The sequence below is a fragment of the Ixodes scapularis genome, unplaced genomic scaffold, assembly GCF_016920785.2.
Source record: "Ixodes scapularis isolate PalLabHiFi unplaced genomic scaffold, ASM1692078v2 PGA_scaffold18__7_contigs__length_3171195, whole genome shotgun sequence".
Taxonomy (NCBI): domain Eukaryota; kingdom Metazoa; phylum Arthropoda; class Arachnida; order Ixodida; family Ixodidae; genus Ixodes; species Ixodes scapularis.
Window position 1 is genome coordinate 2454814 of NW_024609844.1, and position 20972 is coordinate 2475785.

The 20972-nt window shown below is 44.8% G+C and overlaps 1 pseudogene; it reads right to left on the bottom strand.

Annotated features, from left to right (window-relative positions):
- Positions 1-19526: 19526 nt before the first annotated feature.
- On the bottom strand, positions 19527-20573 carry LOC120836427 (annotated as a pseudogene).
- Positions 20574-20972: the final 399 nt, after the last annotated feature.

The window sequence follows — 20972 nt, forward strand, 5'->3', positions numbered from 1 at the left end:
GGCGGCAAAGATTTCGGTTCGGTTCAGTTCCGGTTCGGCTCAAAATAACGGTTCGGTTCCGGTTTTCGGTTCGGTTCAGTTCCGGTTCGACACCCTGGTACCTACTATTTATTTTAATAAATTGAAAACCGTTTTGTAACCATTCAAGATGACAGCCCTGGGACCGGATTTCCGAGAGCCAAGGGGGCCAATTACCAGAAACCAGACAATCTAACCGGCAAAGCTTTTCAATCACTTTCCATTTTTGCGTATGCCAATACAACAAACAGATACTTTTCGTGCGTTTCAACAAAAATGAATTTAGATACTTTTTCTCGTTGCAGAAAGCTGCGATACAGAGGTTCGTGCCGTTTTCATAGTCGCTCTCGCGCATTTTGCTCGCCTAAATCGTCGCGAGTCTTTTTCAGGAGGCAGTGTACACAACAGCTGCGTCTCGTGTTCTTCGGCAGCCTTGGTTGGGCTCCCGGCGACGTTGTGTTTGTAGATGCGTTGGCAACGATTCCTTTCTGAACCATCTGCGGTATTTCCGGGTGAGTGCGGTCTCATGCCTATAAGCGTTTTCTGTTTCCTGCCGTTTTCAGTCACGTGGGTTCCGTATCTGGTATGCGGGACTAAAAATAATAAAACATCTCAACCTGGAATATGCGAGAAAATATAGGGGAGCCAAAACCAGAATGTGTGACCATCACGCAGTTTTCGTTAACACCTTCCAGCGGCGTGGAAAGATCTAAGCCGCACACCAGAAGTGACGTCATTTAAGATGGCTGCGCCCCTGTGTAAAAGGTATATAGCTTAAAGTCAAGACTCGTTTACAAACTTGCAGCCGTGTAGGACCGACTGGGAAGAGACCGGTTTTTAAGCCTTTGCGACGGCTTTAGGACCTGCAACGCAGCAGCGCATCTGGTCCTGCGCCGTCGCAAGAGGCCTAAAAACCGGTCTTGTCTCTCTGTCTTACTCGGTTGCAAGTGAGTGAACGGCGCTTTGCTGAGGAAGATCTGTCTCAGAGTGAAAACCAGGTAGGTAGGCAGAAGAGGAGGTGACACACCAGCTCAAGCCAGCAAAACAAGAAAATTCCAAGTGAAGCCGGAAATAGAGGTCGCGGTCGGCGGGAGCTCACCTAGAGGTGCACAAGTTTATCCTACAGCGTCCAAGCGTGTCCAAGTCCGTCCAATAGTGTCTTATGGCTTTGTTCGTGTTTTTGGTAATCGTTGTGGGCGTGCACCTCCAGACCGGAAGTCTCCCCCGGCTTCACCTCTGGTGCCATAATGTCGCTTCCAGAAGCTTCCTACCTCCATGGTAAAACACTTCAGCCATCTTGGTACTCAAAAACGTTGTCGCCAGTTGTGTTAAGCTTCATGTGAAATCGCAGAAAATGTATTTCTGTCCTCCACATGTGTTGAACCAGTTCGCGACAAAGCAAAACGATATCGCCTGAGGTTCCTGGCGCCATTTCTACAGTTTAGGAAGTGTCAATTTCGAAGCAATTGCGATCGCTCTGCATTGAGCACCAGGATGGCGGCGCTCACACCAAAATCGTAAAAAGGAGGCCGATACTCTAAGCGCTGCTAATTTAGCGCTTCTATAGTCTAGCTCTCCTGGGCGGCCCTCAACTGATCAGTCTTTTTGCCCGCTAAACCGAGAGCACGTCGCTCGTGCTCACACTTGTCCATTAAAAATGTACCCTAGTCGGGCGACAAAGATTTCCATTTTTGATACATCTATGAATTGTGGTACGAGTGCACGTTTTCGTTTCTCGGTATTGTAAACTTTAGGACGCAACCTCCTGTAGGATTTTTCATTTCTGGGATCAGTTTGGATGGGAACTTTTTCCAGTAACGAGCGCTGTCTTGGGGTTTCTTGCGAATTGCAAATTAAGGGTAGTCCTACACGCGTCCGCCCGTCGAAATACGTTGCCATCATGCAGTTTTTATTGGTTGTCATTGCTGTTAATGTCCTATACGGCCAATACAACAAAAATATCTTTAAAAATAAGACTCCCGTAAATAAGCTGGGAGATACGTGCTGACAATGTCAGTCGTGCAGGACGGAGCCCTCCTAAAATGGCAACCGCGGAAAGTAAAGCGAGGGGAGAGGGTGGATGGATGTGAAGAAGCTTATTGCAAAAGTGTCGATTGGGCATTTTATGGTGTGGGGGCGTACTCCCTGAAATGTGCAGTTCTTACGAGAACCCATTGAATACTCCATGAGTATTAGTGTCTGAATTTCGAAGGAACATTATTTATGAGTAAGATTTTTTTGTTTACACTACAGGAACCGAATTGATTTAACCCACTTTAGACGGACTTCGTAAACTGGAGACGACGAACAAAAGGGACGTCACGAAATACGTTTCAATTTATTGTGTTGTGTTTATTGTCTAAACGTATTTTGTGAGAGGTATCGCGTGTTGCCTTCCTTTGTGGTCCGTCGTCTTCGGTTTCAAACTAGGCGCTGCATTATAGGAAGGATTACTCCGAAATCACTGGAATGTTTTCGAGAGAAACAATGCGTTTTAGGTTCCAGCCGAAAAGCGAAAACCTTCACGCATTTTGCCATTCCCGTTCAGTGCATCTACTGATTGTGCTCCTTATGACAATTATTTCAGATTTACGCCATGAATATCTTGAACTACCGGAATATCGGCAATTTCAGCGCCATTATCGTAGTTGTGCTCCTACGGGAAACTGTGTTCTATCTATTGACATGAAACCCAAGGTTAAGCATATGCTTTTCAAATTATAACTGCAGTTCCAAGATCACTTTACACTGTTTGCCGAGAACATCTACTCAAGTTGACGATAGGTAAGGTGCTTTCCTCGGTAATTAAATATCTAAGTAAGGGTAGAAATGCATATCCCTGCTTAACGAAACGCCGCCCTCTTTAGACAGAGAACCGCAGAGTCTTACCTGTTTCACTTCCTTAGGCATTGTATCGGCGGAAAATGCACTCGAAAGATTTACGCAACATTTCAGAGATTTACAGCTGCAGCATAAAACGCTTGCGAAATTCTGTCAGTTTCCATGGGGAGAACCGTCAAAACAACATACAATATGGCGTAGAATTGCGACTTACTCCGACACCTGCTCGCAGTATAGTTAGTATGCCGTATATATAAAAAAACTCTTTATTTTTGTTTACGAAATGATTATATTGGTTTGCAGGGTTCATTGGCTTCATTTTGGCTGTGTCACCATTGTAACAACAAGGAAATCTTTAGCACTTCCTCCAGGAAACTGTATATGAAGGAATACTACAACGAAACTCTACTGTATTTTATTATCTAACTATCAACCCCGTTCTGGCCACACAGGAAGACACCAGCTTTTCTGGCTCGAAATGACACCAAAACATTATTTAAAAGAAATAAACCGAATGTCGTTATGTCTCCATGAACTTAAAAGCAGCGCCGCTCCGCGAAAGTACGGCGGCCAGCTGCGTGCGCGCGAGCTCTGTTGAACCGGGTTTCCCTTCTCTCCCATCCTATTCACCTCTTGCGGAGAGAGGGAATGGCACCTACGTTATACTGCTTTGACGACGCCAAGTGGCGGAGCTCATAACCACGCTAGCTCCCAAGCAGCTTTGCCCGTGCTGGGACAGTTGACGTCACGTCTCCCGTGATGCATCGCGCTCTACGATGGCTGATCTTGGAGCGCTCGCTGGAATTTGTCCTTTGGAACGAAACATTTAGCGATCTGTTCAAAAGTACAAGCGTGTCATCGTCATGATTAGCAGATAGAGTTGATCATGTTTAACTGATTTCTGAACATGAGAGGTATATTTGAAGTTTCGATTCAGTGTCCTTTTAAGCACGAAGACATATCCAGGATGCGAATATGAAAATTAACATAATGGCCTCGATCATGTAATGAAAATACGTTTTCCCCGATGAGAAAACACCCGTTCTTGATAACCGCACTTCGATGCGAGTCGAGCCAGTATAACAGACAAAAATAATCTCGCAGGAGCGTAACCCTTAAAAGAAAACGCAGTTTGCCCGAGAAAATGTTATAAACGATATCTTCTTGTTGTCATGTTGTGTTATGAATAACGTCTTCATAACCGAAAAGATATTCACCAATTTATTACAAAAAAAAAAAAATATGTACAGCGCCATTGCCTGTTTGATCTAGAAACTCGAGAAGGTAGGCCTAAAGGTGCACTCAAGTGTTTTTTGTAGAGGCCTGATTTTTAATGTCATGTTGTTCGCTGGGATTTACTCAATAAAAATTATCAGTTCTAAATGCCAAGACGCTCTAATAAAATAACAGAAATAGAAATGCACAGACACCATTTTTATTCGGGTGAAGAAAGGGGGTGGGGGCAATCTCGGGTCTCTATTACCTTCTCAAAATTTGACCAATGAAAATAGTAACTTGCGTGGAAATTCCGAACGTCACCATTACTGCTCTTTTTAGGCGCTGTTTGCATTATATTTACGTCAGATCTTTGGGTGTAGGAGACGCAATACAGGAATTCATTTTTGAAAAACGCCGTCCGATGGCGCTCGCTAATGTCTGTTCCGAAGCGCAAAAAAAAGGGCCTGTCACGATCTTTGATTAGATTTTTGATGCGGAAGCCGGCCGCCCTTAGAGCCACTCTATATGGCAGCGTAGCTGCCAGAGTAGCGACACGACGCAAAATTATCTAGATACACGACGTCAGAAGCGCCTATAGTGATCTCCATTTTGGGCCTGCAGGTTTCTATGGTAACCATACTGCTAGCGACGCCGGGCGGCAACCTTTATCTAGTTGATATCTCCATTCGTTAATTGAAAAGTGGTAAAAGACCTAAAAGGCGCATCGCATGGCAGTACGGCATGGGCCTCTGGAGGAGCAGTGTCTGTTTCTTCTGTGAAATGAGACGATTTGCAGCGTGCACGGACAAGGCGAGTGATTTTCCGCGCCGCCGGGATGGCGGCGGCTTCGTGGGACGAACGTACCGTCCTTGCACTTTCGGACTTCATTCCAATGGAACAAAATCCGATTACGCCGCTCTCGACAGGATAATCGCCTTGGGACATGACTGCTGCTCGACTGCCCCATAGTAAAAGAATGTATGCTTAGCACCATACTTCTTCAAGACCCAATCATTCATTCAAGATGAGATTATCTCACCGACTGGCGGGGACCGACGTCGACGACGGTATCACCCTCGTTTCGGGGCGATGAACAGTCGACGGGGTTAAACCAAGAAGTACAGCACCGTGGTCTACAAGAGGATTGTTAACGCCATCAAAAGAGACGGACGTCGGATATGAGGTGTTCTTGCCAACAGGCCAAGTGGTCGTCCGGAAGTTTACCGGCATGCAAAACGTCAATATTTTTATATGGTGTAGCACACATACCCGTGTTAAAGGGGCCATGAAATGATTCTTTGACTTCTTACTTAGCTTTAATCCTCAACTCAAAAGAGAACAGTGGAATCACGCGGTCGTGATATGCTAGGGCACCGGTGGGATGACCGCAAGCTTCCACCGTGCTTTTTAAGCCCACCATAGAACTTGCATTCGCAAGTGCACTCATGTGCACTCATTGGCCACGAACGCAAATTCAAATATTCATCGACGAATTGATTGTTGACGAGCGCATACGTCCGAGTGGTGCAGTTTTTGCGTCAAATGCGTGAGCTGCGGTAGGCTGATGTGATTTTGGCTTTTGTAGGCATTGCAAAGAGGATATTTAGAACCATACACACATGATGATAGCATCATAGCACACGGACATTAATGAGTACAAAACGGGCCCAGCTACAGAGAATAAATATCGTGAAAAATAATTGTCTGTAACTTGTTAATTACAAAGACGAACACACCTCTGAGCATATCAAATTAATAGTGTGTGTTGATGCATTCTTATAGAGCAGGTCATTTCAAATACGTCATTTGAGCAAACGCCTGCTTGTCACTTGAAAAAAAAGAGCAAAAAAACACTGCGATCAAATGCAAGCTATTGCAACGAAAGGACGTTTATCAAAGTCTTCAGAACTGTCAATTCGTAAAATCGTCGATTAGTACAAAAGGTAAAAGGTCGCAGGCGTTTGCTCCCTTAAAGTTGCTGTGATTATTTGGTGACCCAGGGCTGAAACAACTTCCCCTAGGCCCTACACACGACGTATACCTTTCGTTTCGATGCTCAGAAATTCCAACATTCAAAGGAAGCTAGAAAAGGCGAAAATGTTATCCTAAAAGCTGTATCGTGAGATCGTTGATTAGTACAAGACGTAAAAATCGTAGGAGGTCCCTCGCTAAACGTGTGTGATTACGCGGTTACCTGGGGCTGAAACAACTTCCCCAAGGCCCAACATACGACGCATACAAGTCGCATTGATTCTCAGACATTCCAGCGTTCAAACAAGGCTAGGAGTATGCGAACATTGCATGCAAAATGTCTTATCGATCCTCGAACACATCCGGAAATACGAGCACCGCTACGACGACATGACCGAAGTTGTCGCACAGGTGCTAATATCCAGAGCGATCTTGCACAGAAAAGGTATAAAGTCACATTCTTTCAGATCTTCACGTTATACCCCTTAGCGAAAACTAATACGTTTGAAATATACCACATTCTAATTTGAGTGTATTTGAAATACAGCGCATAATTTTAAGTACACGAAAAATAGACGGAAAATATAAACTTCTTTTTTTTTACTTAGTACTAAAATATACTTCTAAAAATCATTTTAAATACCTTTACTTAAACTACATTTGAAGTTCCCTTCATGCGTTTTGAAATATGTAAATACTAAATTAATAGGCACAAAATACCTTTCACGTATATTTCTTGAAATATTTATTTAATTAATGCAAAATATACTCCAACCCTAAAAAAATGGAGCAATCAAAAATACGTTCAGAATACTCTTAAAATACCTGAAAATCGTAAATACTGTTGTGTTATACTCTAAGTACCTTTTGACTGCAATACTTTGGTAGTTTGACTTAAACTACCAAAATATTGAAAAGCTCCCCTTCTAGAAGTTCCCTTCAAGTAGATATGAAGTACACTGAAGCGCCTAAATACAACATTTGATTAGTTTGTCAACTGAATTGCGGAGCATCGCACTGATAAATCAGCCCAGTTTATGTTATTGTTTCCTTTTTTCTATCAAGGACACACCTGATCAGTTCCTTGCACACCAATCACAAACGGGGTTCGGGGACTACAACTACAACATTTGCTGATGCTGGAAAGCTTCAGCAGGTGCTGTGAACAGATACGTTTGGAGTGGTTTTGTTAGCACAATTTTAGTTCACTGAACGTGTATACTCACCATTGTACGTGATGTGAATAGTGACTTTAATATAGTGATATTAACCACCATATTAAATAGTCAAGTACTAAAATGGAAAGGCAAAACAACTACTGTAAAATATTTATTTTTCGTGGGCTCAATATTTCGCGATTTAGGTCAAAGTTGGAGTTTTGGAATAATTCGCAAATTCTAATTTTCGCGACGCGCTGGGATTGCAATATAGATTTTAATATTTTTGCACTTTGCCGGAATTGTTCACGGGACCTATTTTTCGAAATTGTAGGCGATTCGCGAACTTTGCGAGAATTAGGTCCTCACGAAAATAAAGTCGTTTACAGTATTTTAAAGTGAAGATACTGCCTTGATTCGCTTCGTCCTGAGTGGTGCTACGCAGAGAAGCAATAACATGTATTTTATGAGCCGTTTGTGTGGATATTGTTTTAAGGACTGCGCCGAATTGTTATTAGTTGTACCAATGCCTTTTACTAAGAGATATCGTCCACGAACTTCAAAACACTGTTTCCCCTTTGACAGACTCCCGAGGAGAAGATCGAATACTTGGAACCTTAATAAGCGCAGAGGTGGTCACCGAAAAAATGATTACCTTCAATATGTAGGCTATATAAGGCTCTAGAGCAGTCAACGGGACTGTGAATGAGCTGTTCTGTGCGTCATGGTGTTTGTGTTTGTGTTCTTTTCTAATGTAGCTTTGTGAGATGTGTCTAGTAGTGCCCTCAAATACCACAGGGATACCATTTGCTGACAAAATCGAAAATAAAAAAAAATTGTGTAACCGGTTTGTAATGCACAAATGGCATCTTGAGTGTGAAGGGATAATATTTTTGGTATATCTAAAATATTTTTTGATTCATATTTATAATGTATTTTGAATACATTACACGCGTATTTCGAATGCGGCCAAAATAATACAGAATAAATACAAAATTAATATTCGTACTAAATATATTTCAACTTCGTTTGAAGTACGGCCTCTTTTTGCTAAGGGACCTGCTTCAGAGAGCATGAAGAAGTCCGAAATCGTCGGCAAGCAGCGGCTTATTACGACTACCGCGCACCGAACAAACTCGTATCCACCAGCTCTGAGCGCTGCCATCTTACCGGTGACATCACGGCTATTACGAGGCATGCGAGGTCACGTGACGAGAAGTCACTCGGTTGCTAAGGAAACCGAGCCAGCTCAGCTTGTTGCTATGGTACCGCTGTGACCAATCACGGTGAGAGGCGGCACAGGGAAAAGCGTTGCGCTACTCTGGCAGCTACGCTGCCATATCGAGTGGCTCTAGCCGCCCTTAAGTGTAATTTCAAGAATTTTAGGATGCTTAGAGTCCGTAAGCTGAATTATCACCATAAATAGACGATCTTAGAATCCAGTTCTGTTCCCCTTTCGGATTACACAAAAAAGTTGAAAATAATCCAACAGTCACACTAATATTAATCAACTACAATTACGACGTTAAGCCGATTCATCGCTGTATCAATAATGTCAGACAAATAGTGTAATAGTGTTAAGATGAACTTGAAGCGTTCTCTTGAATCACGGAGGTTCCAGTCTTTTATGGTATGTACTTAGATCTTTCTCAGAGGCTAGAGCACAGGAAATTAGGTGCGTATAGTGCCGGTAACCAAAATTTTATTTTTATCCTGTCCAATCCAATTTTTTTTTTCAGGAATGCATGGTAACGAAATTGTGAAAGCTATGACAAACAAGACTTCCTTTGATTCAACAATGTTAACAAGTAAGAAGGTAAAAGTTCGGTTTATATCTGTTAGCTGAGAAATTGCAGTCAAAATAGGATTTTCAAATATCGGATATGTATTTCCATAAAAAATGTTTTGTATCAGCGCCATACCTTAACTCAAGATAATACAGGAAATATCCCAAAATTAAGAAAGTTGAAATTTCGAGAATTTTACTTTTGCAAATAGCAGCGACACGAAGTGTTTGCGAAAAGACCAAACCGCATCATAAATAAACTAAACAAATCTGAGGGCCAATGCTTTGCCAGTGTATTTTTAGTACCAAGAACAAAATGTTCTTACTAGTTGTTCTTAATTAGTAATAACAAACTGTGCTTACTACTCGAGGTGCAAGAGCCGCCAATTATATGTCAGAAAAATCTAAAGAAAATGGCGACTGTCTTTAAAAAAAAAAAAAAAGATTGGCGCCTACCAGAGAGGAATAACGCCTAATGCGAATAACAAACAATTTTCCTGTTGACACCATGCCCAGATCGGCAGGAAATGTTTAAAAAAAATAACCGGATATACTGGAACATTGACACTTTATTACCTGCGCAATCAATGCATGCAAGGACAGTTTGAGTCGTGTGTCACAGGTTGTGTACATGGCAAGCTTGATTATTTTTATAAAAAAAAATATCCTGTTTGTTTCATACTTTTGTTCACATATCTGACTTTAAGACTTCATAAGTATGCATTTGAGTTTGTGCATTTATTTTTACAGACATTGGAGATATGCAAGCGGCAACTTATTTTAAGCTTCAGCATGATATCAAAGACATTAGAAGATTTTAGGCACATCATATGGGAAATGTGAAGAATGTCCGAGCAGCTGCTTTCAAGTCAAGAAAGTTCCTAAGGTACTTATTGAAAACAGTATTTTTCCTCTTATACCTGGCAAGAAGCACATTTCAGTAAAAGCGCACTGGTGGCGGTCGAAAGGTTCGTGGCTGTCAAAAACATCTCAAAATTATATGTTTTTTTTTTAATAATTTAATAAATTACACTACCGCAATTACCCGCTTGACCCAAGAATGTGGCTGGCTGTTTAGCACACCTCATCACAACTTCACATCTGATCACAATATTCCCGATAACATGGTGCCCTGCGCTGTTTCTCTGCAAGTTTTATGGTCCGTAGAATTGAGTTGGCCAGTTGTGCAGTTCCTCGTACGTTCTTGGTGCATGTTACTCAGCAATTTATTAGAAATTGTTAGTCTGTTCCCAATGCTAATTGCTGGGGAATACCTTAACAAAATTTGACAGACCGTACATACTCCAAACATGCACGTTTGTTGTCCGTTACAGGCAAGGATAATCAAGCATTTTGTGAAGCTGAACGCTAGGAAAATTAAACATCTCTCGGACATCCCAGCCCGGGAAGTCTACAAAATATTAAAATCAACAAAGAAAAATGAGCTAGAGGAGCAAACAAAATGTCCCGTCACTTTTTTATTCAGTGGTTTATACTAAATATATAGTTGCCAGATAAGCATTTATCGCTGACATAGTTGAAAACTCTCTGCCTCTAAGTTTTACGATCTTTTAGGTATGTTTTTACTGCTTATCTTTGCTGTCGATGATCACAGCGAAATGCTAGATTACAGGAAGAAAAAAACGTCAAATTTGTATGTCTGTCGTTTGGTATTATGGCACGTGATTTCAAAACTTATCAAATCTGCGCAAACAAATGTTTTTGTGAAGTGCTTAGAATGGTCGTCGGGAAGACAACCGTTCTGACTCCTAGCGTTAATTTAAATTAATCAACTTGTTATCTGAAAAGCCCTATTTATTTTCAGTCTTAGAAAATGAACTGGACGTGTAGTCCCTCAAAGCTTCAGAAACGCGGGTCGTCGTGGGGAACCTCGTGCAACTTCTCATCGCTTGTCAGCCAATGATATCGCGACATCAGCCTTTAAGAACAGCGAAGAATCAATCACAAAGCCAGAAGCCTGAACACAGAAAGCCATTCCCTGCATTTATGAAGCCGCCAGTGACTATATATAGTATATGCAAACATGATGAATGTCCTAAACAATATATACTGCCTACGGGAGTGGTGTAAAAAATTGCTTTCACGTCTAGGGTCATTCAAAACAACGTAGAGGTCCTGAAGCAATTGGAGAGAGTGAATGACTATGTTTCTGCAAATATGGCAGCTCTTCAAAGCTACGTCCAGGGAACGATTTCGAATATTCAGGTCTTATATGACCTCTCGAAACTTTAAGAACTGAAACCACTTCACACATGTTGATCATTTAACAATTAGCGAACAACTTTGTACAAGGTGGAAAATTACCTAAGTACTACAATTAACCCGGCACAGAGCCCATGTGCGTAATTTTTTTTTTAACGTATACATACTATTTTAATAAGGACATGATATATATGTTGTCATTCTTCGCACTTTAGCTTTTAAAAATATAAAATAAAACGAACCTAGTACTACGGTCAGTTCAAAATATGTGTTGACTGTTTTCTTCGGTTTCCCTGGTTCGTGGTAATTGAAACTTAGGTAGAATTATACTTATGTAGTTACGTAAACAATTGCCGCAAAAGGGACGCTAGGAGCGATTAATAAAGAACATCTGGCACTCCCGAGCAAAGGACTGAGCAATAAATCTAGTCCCCCAGTAAACCGATGAGAACATATAAAAGCATAATGACTAATGAATGCCTCATATAAACCATGTAAGTTCTGATCTATTTATAGACATATAAAATACAATTATTTTTACTTTTCAATAGACAGCAACAATGGGAATAAATAAAAACTGTTGGGCTGTGACTTTTTTTTTCCCGCCAGAATCCCACTAATTGCACAGCGGCACCAAAGCTTGTCTGTCGACTCACGAATCCGTACGGTCTGGCGTCTGCTGTGCACGACCTTCTCTGGTGCTTCGTGGCGAAAGGACACTCATGTTGGACAGCACCATGTGGAAATATGCTCCCGGGCGGGACTGGGCTAAATCGCTTCTTCCGGTCACGGGGGCCGCGTGCGCGATCGTTCGTACCCCCGACAATGGAACGGAGATCTACATGTTTCCGGGTGCGTGTCAGGGGTTCTGCTTTTATTGTTTTCTACCTTTTAGGGCTTTTTTTTTTCTTCTAATCTCTATTTCATGCCGCGTAACAATTTTGTGTTAGGGGCGATTTCGAAACATGCTTCTATTTTGAGACGCCTACCCCAAAATACAAATACGTTTCGAAATCGCTCCTTGTTCAAAATTTGTCTTTAAATATAAATGTGAGGAAGATTTTCTTTCTTAGGTTCGTTATTTTGTGACATGTACCCGTCATATTCAGAAACTTTAAAAGCTTTTCTAGGTCACTTTTATTACCTTTTTACTGCGAGCTTCTGTGGGGTTGAAAAGATATTCGAACGTATCAATTCTTATACAAATTCCCCCACAAATAATGAATAGAAAATATCGAATTCCAGGAACAAGATCTGGCAAACCGATGAAGGATCTGCCGTCCGCCATTGTGGAGACATTGGTAGCCAATAACGGGGACCCCTACGCGTGGTGGTACGGGCAGATCATGAGCTACGCCCTCCGGATCAACAACTGAACGCTGCACAAAATTGACAAGTTCAAGGTGGCTAGTGGCTACGAACATCCCATTATCGGGTGAGGGACCGACAGAGTGCTCACAAAAACAAGAAAGCGTTGCGAAGCTTGTGGGATTTCCCTTGCTGCTACCCCTTCTCGGAGAACGACACAGCACACCGGTTCAACAACACGTAAACATTTAATGAGCGCTATCGCCTGCGCCGCGATCCCAACAGCCCCCGCGCATCCGTTGCGACGGCCTTTTATTAGCGGCGGAGCGCCGCTCGCGTGGCCAGTTGCCCTTGGCCCCCTCGTAGTCACGATGACCACTTATGATTGTCGGAGGGGCAGCCTGGGCCAACCTCTTAGAATCGCCAGGTTGTCTACAAGTTGTACGTGGTGTGTTTCAAAGGGACCTGTATTTTTTGCGTGATCAAAGTTATTGGCAGTTTTCCGCACCGTAAATAGCACTTCCACTCTTGTTTGTCATCGCCGTAAGTATAATGACCACTTGGTATGTATTTATTTTGGCGCTTTATGTATTTTGGACAGGATAGAAAGAGATCGGGGTAAGCTATGTTTATGAGGATCGAGATGACAAACGTTGCTGTCTGCCGCTCATGGCTTAAGAAGTAACCCGAGTCTCGAGAAGGGCAGTTCAGACGCGGGGAATACGCGGAGTCCCCCGCCGAGCGAGGTGCCGAGAAACTATTCCCGTGCGCGTCGGGAACTTCGGAAACGATGGAAGATTCCTGGAAACTTGGCGGTGCGGGGGGATGCACGTGGAACGAGAACTCGCGCTGCAGAACCCAGGATTCTGGGTTCAATCCCCACCCCTGCCCGTGTCGAGCTGGATGAGCATCGCATCGGCGTGTGGTCGTGTATCACTCCTGCGTGGTGCACGTTAAAGGCCCCAGGCTAGCAGTCGTACTGCACTGGCTAAATTGCTTAGCTACTGGTAACAATGTCGCCATGTTCTGGCGGACTAAACTCCTGCTGTATAAACAACTGACGATCAATTTGTTTGTCAAAATACGGCGTGGAGGGAGAAAGATGAGAAAGAAATTACAGAGTTGTTAATCTGCGCCATTCATGTATATTTGTTTTCTTCTATCCTCTGTTTTAGCTTAAATTTTATCAAGTGCGTTTTTCTTGCATCTACGCGGCGCAGCAAACCATCAAAATAATTATAAAAGCCCATAGGTAATGATAAATGGCGTTCCTGGTTGCAGATTGCCGTAAAAACACTATTGCTTCTAGGATTCACATGGTAGGATTCGTTTGTAGGATTCACGACGGGAACGAAGGTCTATTCACAGCTCCATCGCCTCAAGCCCGGTTCGCCACGCAGTTAATCGCACATCCACCTTACCACATCTTTCGAGGGGCGATAGTGTTGTTGAGAATAAACGTCGTCGATGCCAAACACATTGGCGTGTCTTAAATACCTACGCCGACGGTGAAACACGAACGAAAACGCTGCCATTTTGGACGCTTCTCCCTCATCTCGCTCCCTACTAGCCCAAACTCGCCTAGGTCGAAGCCGGCGAGTTTTTCCCATCCGCGGCGGCTTTTGCCACGTCACAATGACGTGACAGCATCTCTTCGCGAGTTCCGCATATGCCACTCTCCGACCGCCTCAAAACCTCCGTTGTGACGCCACCACCTAGGGAGTGACGGCGCGTGTCGTCAGGCGCGACGCCGACCAATTGCGGCGGGCGCCGAGTTCGGCGGAGAACTCGCCTTGATACCCCCGTGCCGGGCTTAGCTACCCCTTGTGTGTCTCTGTGCTTCTCTACGTTATCTTTCAGCCAAGACGGAATCTGAGATTGCTATAATCCCATCTGCGGCAACAACAACAACTAGAACTTAACTGTCCCTTTATAAAGGACCCAAAAAGCTGGTTGGGATGGAAAAAATAAATAAATAAAGGGACTCGGTATTCCAGAGCGGTGAATATAAGAAGGAAGGTTATATTTACAGTTGCAAGAAAAAGAAGTTGGAAACAAAACGGCGTAGATACATATACAAAGTTCAGTTCGACGACTCCGCTTACGGCACGGTGTTGCACGTCGGCGCTGGCATGGAGTTAGTCCTGTCCCGGAAATGCTTGGCAGGCCAGCTTGGGACAGGCGGATGTTTCACAGCACTCTTGGGTAAAAGCCTCTCGGTCCTGGACTCGTCCGTCCGGGCTCTTCCTTGGCTACCGGGACCACCGCTGTCGAGCCGGGTTCCGTGTCGTGCCCGCCAATCTCTCACGTCTCATGAGCGGGTGTCATCTTCCTCTCATCACTGCGTCGTCTTCGTTTCTCCTTATATCCATTTCTTGCCCTTGCCTTGCAGTCCTCATCTTATAGTTATTCACATCTTCACCACGTCAACTGTGTCTTCTTTCTCGTCCTTCGCTCAGTCAAAATCACAGCTTTCACGTGCGTCGTTCTTATCATCCTTGGTTCCCCCACATCATCACAATTACGCCCCTCTCAAGGCAATTGTTTACCAAAATTTTAAAGCAAAATAAGTAAGGCTTCTGTAGATGAAAAAAAAAATGTACCCACAAACATGACATGGACGAAGCGTGTTTCATGCGTAGATAAACTATTACTCCCCAAAAACCCGTAAATGCTGCGGGCGGATAAAATACGACTAAAATAGTCAGCTCACACGTTCTGGCGGCCCTTCATGTACGTCACTTAAAAATCGTACTCGGCGAGTAATAAACACCATCTAAATACATGACTATTCAGATGCCTCGCAGAGTGAATGTATTCAAGCGGCTGGTGTTCGCTCGGAACAGTGAAGCGTTTGCCGAACAAGAAGATGCGAAATTTTCGCACTGCCCACACGAGGGCAAGGCATTCACGTTCAATGGTGAAATAGGCGACTTGTCGTGGCAACTTCCGGCTCGGACACGCAACGAAATGTAAGACCCCTTCGTGTTCTTGCCTTAGTACGGCGCAGACAGCTTTCCGACGTGTTTGTTCTTAAAATGAACTCCTTCGACAGATCTGGAGATTTGGTTTATCGAAGAGGAACTTCTTCAGTAGCTCGAACCCTCTCTCCCTTCCTTCCTCCCATATAACCTTCTTCAGCCGCAAAACTTCCTGGCTCTTCTCGGCCTGCATCCACCTGCCCTTAAGCTGCACGCCGTAGAACTTGGAACGCTCCTTCTTTTGGGCCTTGAGGTTGATGCCCGCAAAGTGCCCCCTGCCATAGATTTCTGCCGTGTGCTTGTCCTTTTAAATCGGGTTGTAGTGCGCGGCCGTGTTCTCCGACGCATACCAGTTGAAGACAAACTTTCTGTGGTTGCAACGCCGCACCTGCCTCTTCTTCCTGAGGATCCCCAGGTAGTGCGCCTTAATGGCCTCGAACTCCTTCTCCTTCTCGCTGTGGTCCCGTAATTTGTCCCTGTCGTCGTTATCCTTATCGTCCGGGAAGCGTTCCCTCTCCCGCTCCCGCTTCTCCCAGATCGGCCGCCCGTACAGCATCCGGGCCGGAATGTCATCTGCGCTGCGCTTAGCATGCTCGAAGAACTGCTGCCGCTTCTTCCTCTTCTCGTTCTCGTCTTTCGACCTCTCTTGGCTTCCTTGTCCTTGAGGGACAGTCTTTGTTCTTACGCCTCTCCTTTGCCGTGCCCCTTATCTCAGTTCTTCTTTTCTTTGTTGCTAGGCCGGGACCGGTTCTTTTTTTTATTATTATTAAGCGTTTCCTGTGCTCTTTGCTCCGAGGCTAGTGGCGCTTCTCGCGTTTCGGACCGTGATCCAACAATTTTTTGGGCTTCGCCGAGTTCACTACGAACCTGGTCTGCACGCGGTTGTCGTCGTCCGTAGCCATTCGGTCTGGTCTGCCTCTCACCAACCTCCAGACATTCAGCCGTGCAACATGGCGCCGAACTTTTTCTTGGATACGATCGGTGGTTTCCTTTGTTCCCTGGTGGCGCGACATGATTCCTTCGCGTGTCAATTTCGGTACTATTGTTCAGAAATCTATTGGAAAAAACAGTTTTTCCCAATGCTTGTGTACCGGCGTCTTCTACCTCCTGTAGAGGATTTCGTTATGCAAGACGTATTGAGACTCTTGTGATTTTCCCGAAATGCATGTTCTGCCGACGGCACAAAAGCATTTCTTCAGTGATTGGTCATTAGACTGAGACAGTTTCTACTTGTGGTCAATTCCCGTGGGCTCGAGCCTCATAACTGGTAGCTTGGAGTGTTTCATCTTGCCGGCTACCATCTCCAGCGCTCCTGCAGAATTAATCTCGGGCTCCAAGACTTCACAGCCGTCTATTATTTTCTCATTAAATACGAGTCCTTCGGCAGTCTCACTTTCTTTGGACATCTGTCTCTCTTCCTTCAGTTAAGCGACCCCCTAAGTCTTCCCTCGTCATTTCACTCTTCATCGGGATTATCGATTCCTCTCACCCCATGAGCATTTCATAACACCAAATCGTACAGCGGGTTATTTCTGAACTTGGCTGTTAGACTGCCCGTAAAATAGGAAGTTCTCACCTCTATCTCTGCCTCTGTCAGATACGTGACAGTCCTATCAAGAATGAAAACCGGACCAAAGATACCAGTTGACTTATAATCTAGAACCAGATCCCTTTTTACAACAGTGTTGCAGCCACAGTATCTCAGTACGGTGACCGGTCCACTACCCACTTCTTCTCTCACCTCTGGCCTATTGTCTACGAGAAGCTGTGGAGCCTTTCCGAGTGCCGCATTTACTATCGGTATTTGTTCTCCGTTTCTCAGTACGATGTATGTCTCTTCTGGATTTTCACTGTCAGCGATTGTCAACATACAGGATGCCTGAGGAGTCTTGCTACGTTTATCTTGTGGCTTCCATTTACTCATATCTGATTTGTTTCATGGCTTGCCGCACCTCCAGCACGCAGATACGTGTTGAGCATTAAAACTGGTCCAGCATTCTGCGGCTCTATGTCGACTTGTTGCGGAGAGAGCATCGACTCACTCGAAACCTTGGTGCGAACCTTCGGCCTACTACCCTCTTTATTACGACCTCCGCTCTTATGAATTAGGTCCTCTTCTCTCGAGTTAGTCAAGCTAGTTTTGCCCTGTTCTTCCAAAAAGTGGTCCGCAGTTAACGCCAAACTCACGAGGGTCTTGCAGTCTCTTTCCCTCCGAAATATAGGCAGCCTTGTGCTACATCTTTACAGCGGAGCTGTTAAGGCCTAGTTTCTCCAGGATCGTGTCCCCCGCAAAGAAATGAAGACACCGAGCTCTGGACGCCTACCGCCATCTATGAGCGACGGCGGCAAGCCACGTATCTGGTTGTCGCCGTCGCTCATAGATGGCGGCAGCCTTTCCACTCTGGCTGACCGACTTGCGGCCAGCCCTTACTTTCCATTGTACAGCTCCGCTGGTCTGCCTTCTTCTCCAGGGTGGAAAGGCTGAAACTTATTTTTAAGAACTGCTCTGCGATCATGCGATCTCTGAGCCCTTCGAATATCTTATTAGTATCACCCGTTTTAAGCCATCAGTCAAAAGAGCCGAGGACCCAACCTGCAAATTGTCTACCGGCCTCTGCCTCTTCTGGCTTGCCCTGCCAAATGTTTCCCGGTAACCTTCTGCTGTGTAGCGGAACCGCTGAAGCAGGTCAAGCTTTACTTTTGAATAATCCAAAGCTCTTCAGGTGTCAACCTGCCAACGACAGTTAAGGCCTGTCCGGTGAGACACAAGCTTAAAGACACCGCCCACTTCTTTGGGGCCAGTCCTGACTGGTCGCCACTCGTTCGAAACGACGGATGTAAGCATCTAGGTCGTGCCTTTTGTCAATTAACGGTGGGATTAATTTATGAGGGCTACAATAACTTGTTTGCCTCCTTGTTTTTTCTCCACTGCCACTATCCTGCAGATTTTCATCTCGACCTGAACTGTTGTTTCCTAGCAACTGAAGACGCAGCTACTGCACTACCTTTTCTCGTTGGAATCTAGGAGCTTCTTTGTCAGCCATCTCTTGCGCACCCTTAGCTGCCTCTCTTGCATCTTCTCTCATTGTGATCCGTTCTTTCTGTCTGACTATTTCGTTTCCGACCCACTCGCGGAGTTCTATTCTCGCATACTCAAGCTCTAAGATGTTAAAAAGAAAGATTCCTGTCGAGGACGCCAGATTGGGACGGAAAAAAATAAATAAAGGTACTCTCTAAGGCATGACGGCCAAGTCTTGGAAAGGGACTGAAAAAGTATATTTACATCAAAGACACAGGTTAAGTAGTAGGGCTAAGAGCGAGTTGGTGGTGGCTGGTTTGACTGGCTGGAGGCTCGACAAGCTCACGACAGCACCAGACAGGAACGCAAGAGCCGTCCGGGCCGGGCACGAGGGCGGCTTCTTTATCTTCCGTCACCAGGCACGCTCATTTGGGGCTCGCCAAAGGTAATTGAAAGAAGAAAAGGGGACGGAGGATACCACGCCTTCACATCCCACCGTAGCCTGAAAAGACCAAGTCTCTTGGTTTAGAGCAAAAGCAACGAACGGCTTGCGTACGGCAAAGTAAAACGAAAAGAACGCAGAAGGCAATGGCTATCAACTAATATTTAAAAAAAAACGCAGAAGTTTACCACTAAAAGGACAAGGCTATAGCTAACATCAAAAATATGCAAAATAAAGTCTAACATTCAAACGTAGTCACTTTCACAGCTAACCTCAAATAAAGGTAAATGGTTGACCCTGGAATGGAAAGGGTTCAAAAGTACGCAAAAGAAAAGGAAAGAGACGAACACACTCACTCCCCGCCGTATCTTTAAAACCGAGTCCCTTATTTTGCGTGAAGCCAAATTCACAGTTACTAGAACAAGAATAAGAACGGCCGGGCAAATTATCAGTCCAACGTATAGTCACAAAAATAGTGAGGTCTTCGCCGAATACGTTGCAAGCGCTGACGACCCTGTGGCAGCTGAGAAGGCGGTTCACTTCTTTTTGCTGTTTCATCGGCTTAACGCTGCTGTTCTTCGGGGCTTAATTTCTCTCCTTGGCTTGCTACTTGTGTGGCGGGGCTGGACGGCTCTACTTCGCAGTTGGGCGACTGAATCTCTACTGAGTTAGTCGGGAGAATGTAGAGTTTAATCTGGGACACATGTACTGTCCTGGGTTGGTTAAGAATACGAGATCCCAAACCAGACATGCGGAAGGCTTGAAGGTGGTAGGAGTCAACTGCTCTACAAGGAGGTAAACTCCATTGTACCAGAGAGCGAGCTTGCCATGGGGGGACAGACACTTGACGCTTCACCCATACAAAGTCGCCAACTGTAAAATCATGTGGACTGTGGCTACGGTCGTAGAGTCCTTTACGCAAGGACTGTGCTGTCTCGGTCTTGGCTGCTGCTTCAGACCGTTGATAAGTCATGTCGAGAATACGCTCAACGAGACTCAACTGCTGAATATGGCGGTGTAGTTGTAGTGGAAGCTTAGCTACGTAGCCGAACAACAGCTGAAAAGGTGAGAAGCCTGTGCTCGAATTAACTGAAGTGTTAACGGCAAAGGCAGCTTCGTGTAGCTTGGTGGGTCATGCCAAGGGTTCCGATGCACTTAGCTTGCGCAGCACTGTGAGGAGTGTTCCGTTGCTCCGCTCTACAAGCCAATTACCTTCAGGCCGGTAGGCTGAGGAGTAGTGGAGCTCTATGCTGTGTAGGCGCATGAAGCGCTTAAACTCCGCTGATTCAAAGGCTAAGCCGTGATCAGAGATACGGTGATCCGGAGTTCCATATATATGAAAAATTCGATGCAAGTGTTGGATGACGTCACGTGCAGATGTCGACGATATTGCTGCAGGTGCAAGAAAACGAGTTGCGAAGACTACAACATTGAGGATGTATCGGGCATCATCACTGGGCGGCATGGTCACATGATCCATGGCAACGCTTGAGAAAGGGATGTTCGATGTGGGCATCCTACCGAGAAGGCCAACGTTGCGGGATGTGAGACGATTATAATCTTGACAGGTTTTGCAAGGTGACACATATCTTTGAACTGACTGCTCCATGTGCGGCCACCAATAGCGATCTTGCACTTTTTGAACTGTTCGCTGTATGCCAAAATGTCCTGCAGAGTCATGTAGAGCCTGAAGAACTGCTGGATGCAAGACCGATGGAGTGACAACAGCATACGTGCCTGAAGGAGACCGACGGTACAAGATGTCCACAAAGGTGAACTCCGTTGGTCCATCTACATTGGATAAGCTCTGCAGAATGGCGCAGCATTCAGTGTCTTCGTTTTGCAGGGCAGATAGGGACTGAAGGGGCTGTATGGCAGCACATGACAAGTGGGACAAGTGGTCGGCTGCCACATTTTGACGACCTGGGCGATGCTGTAAAAAAAAGTCGAACTCGACCAAGTCCATAAGGGTACACGTAAATCGGCGAGAGTGCTTCGCTCTCTTTGT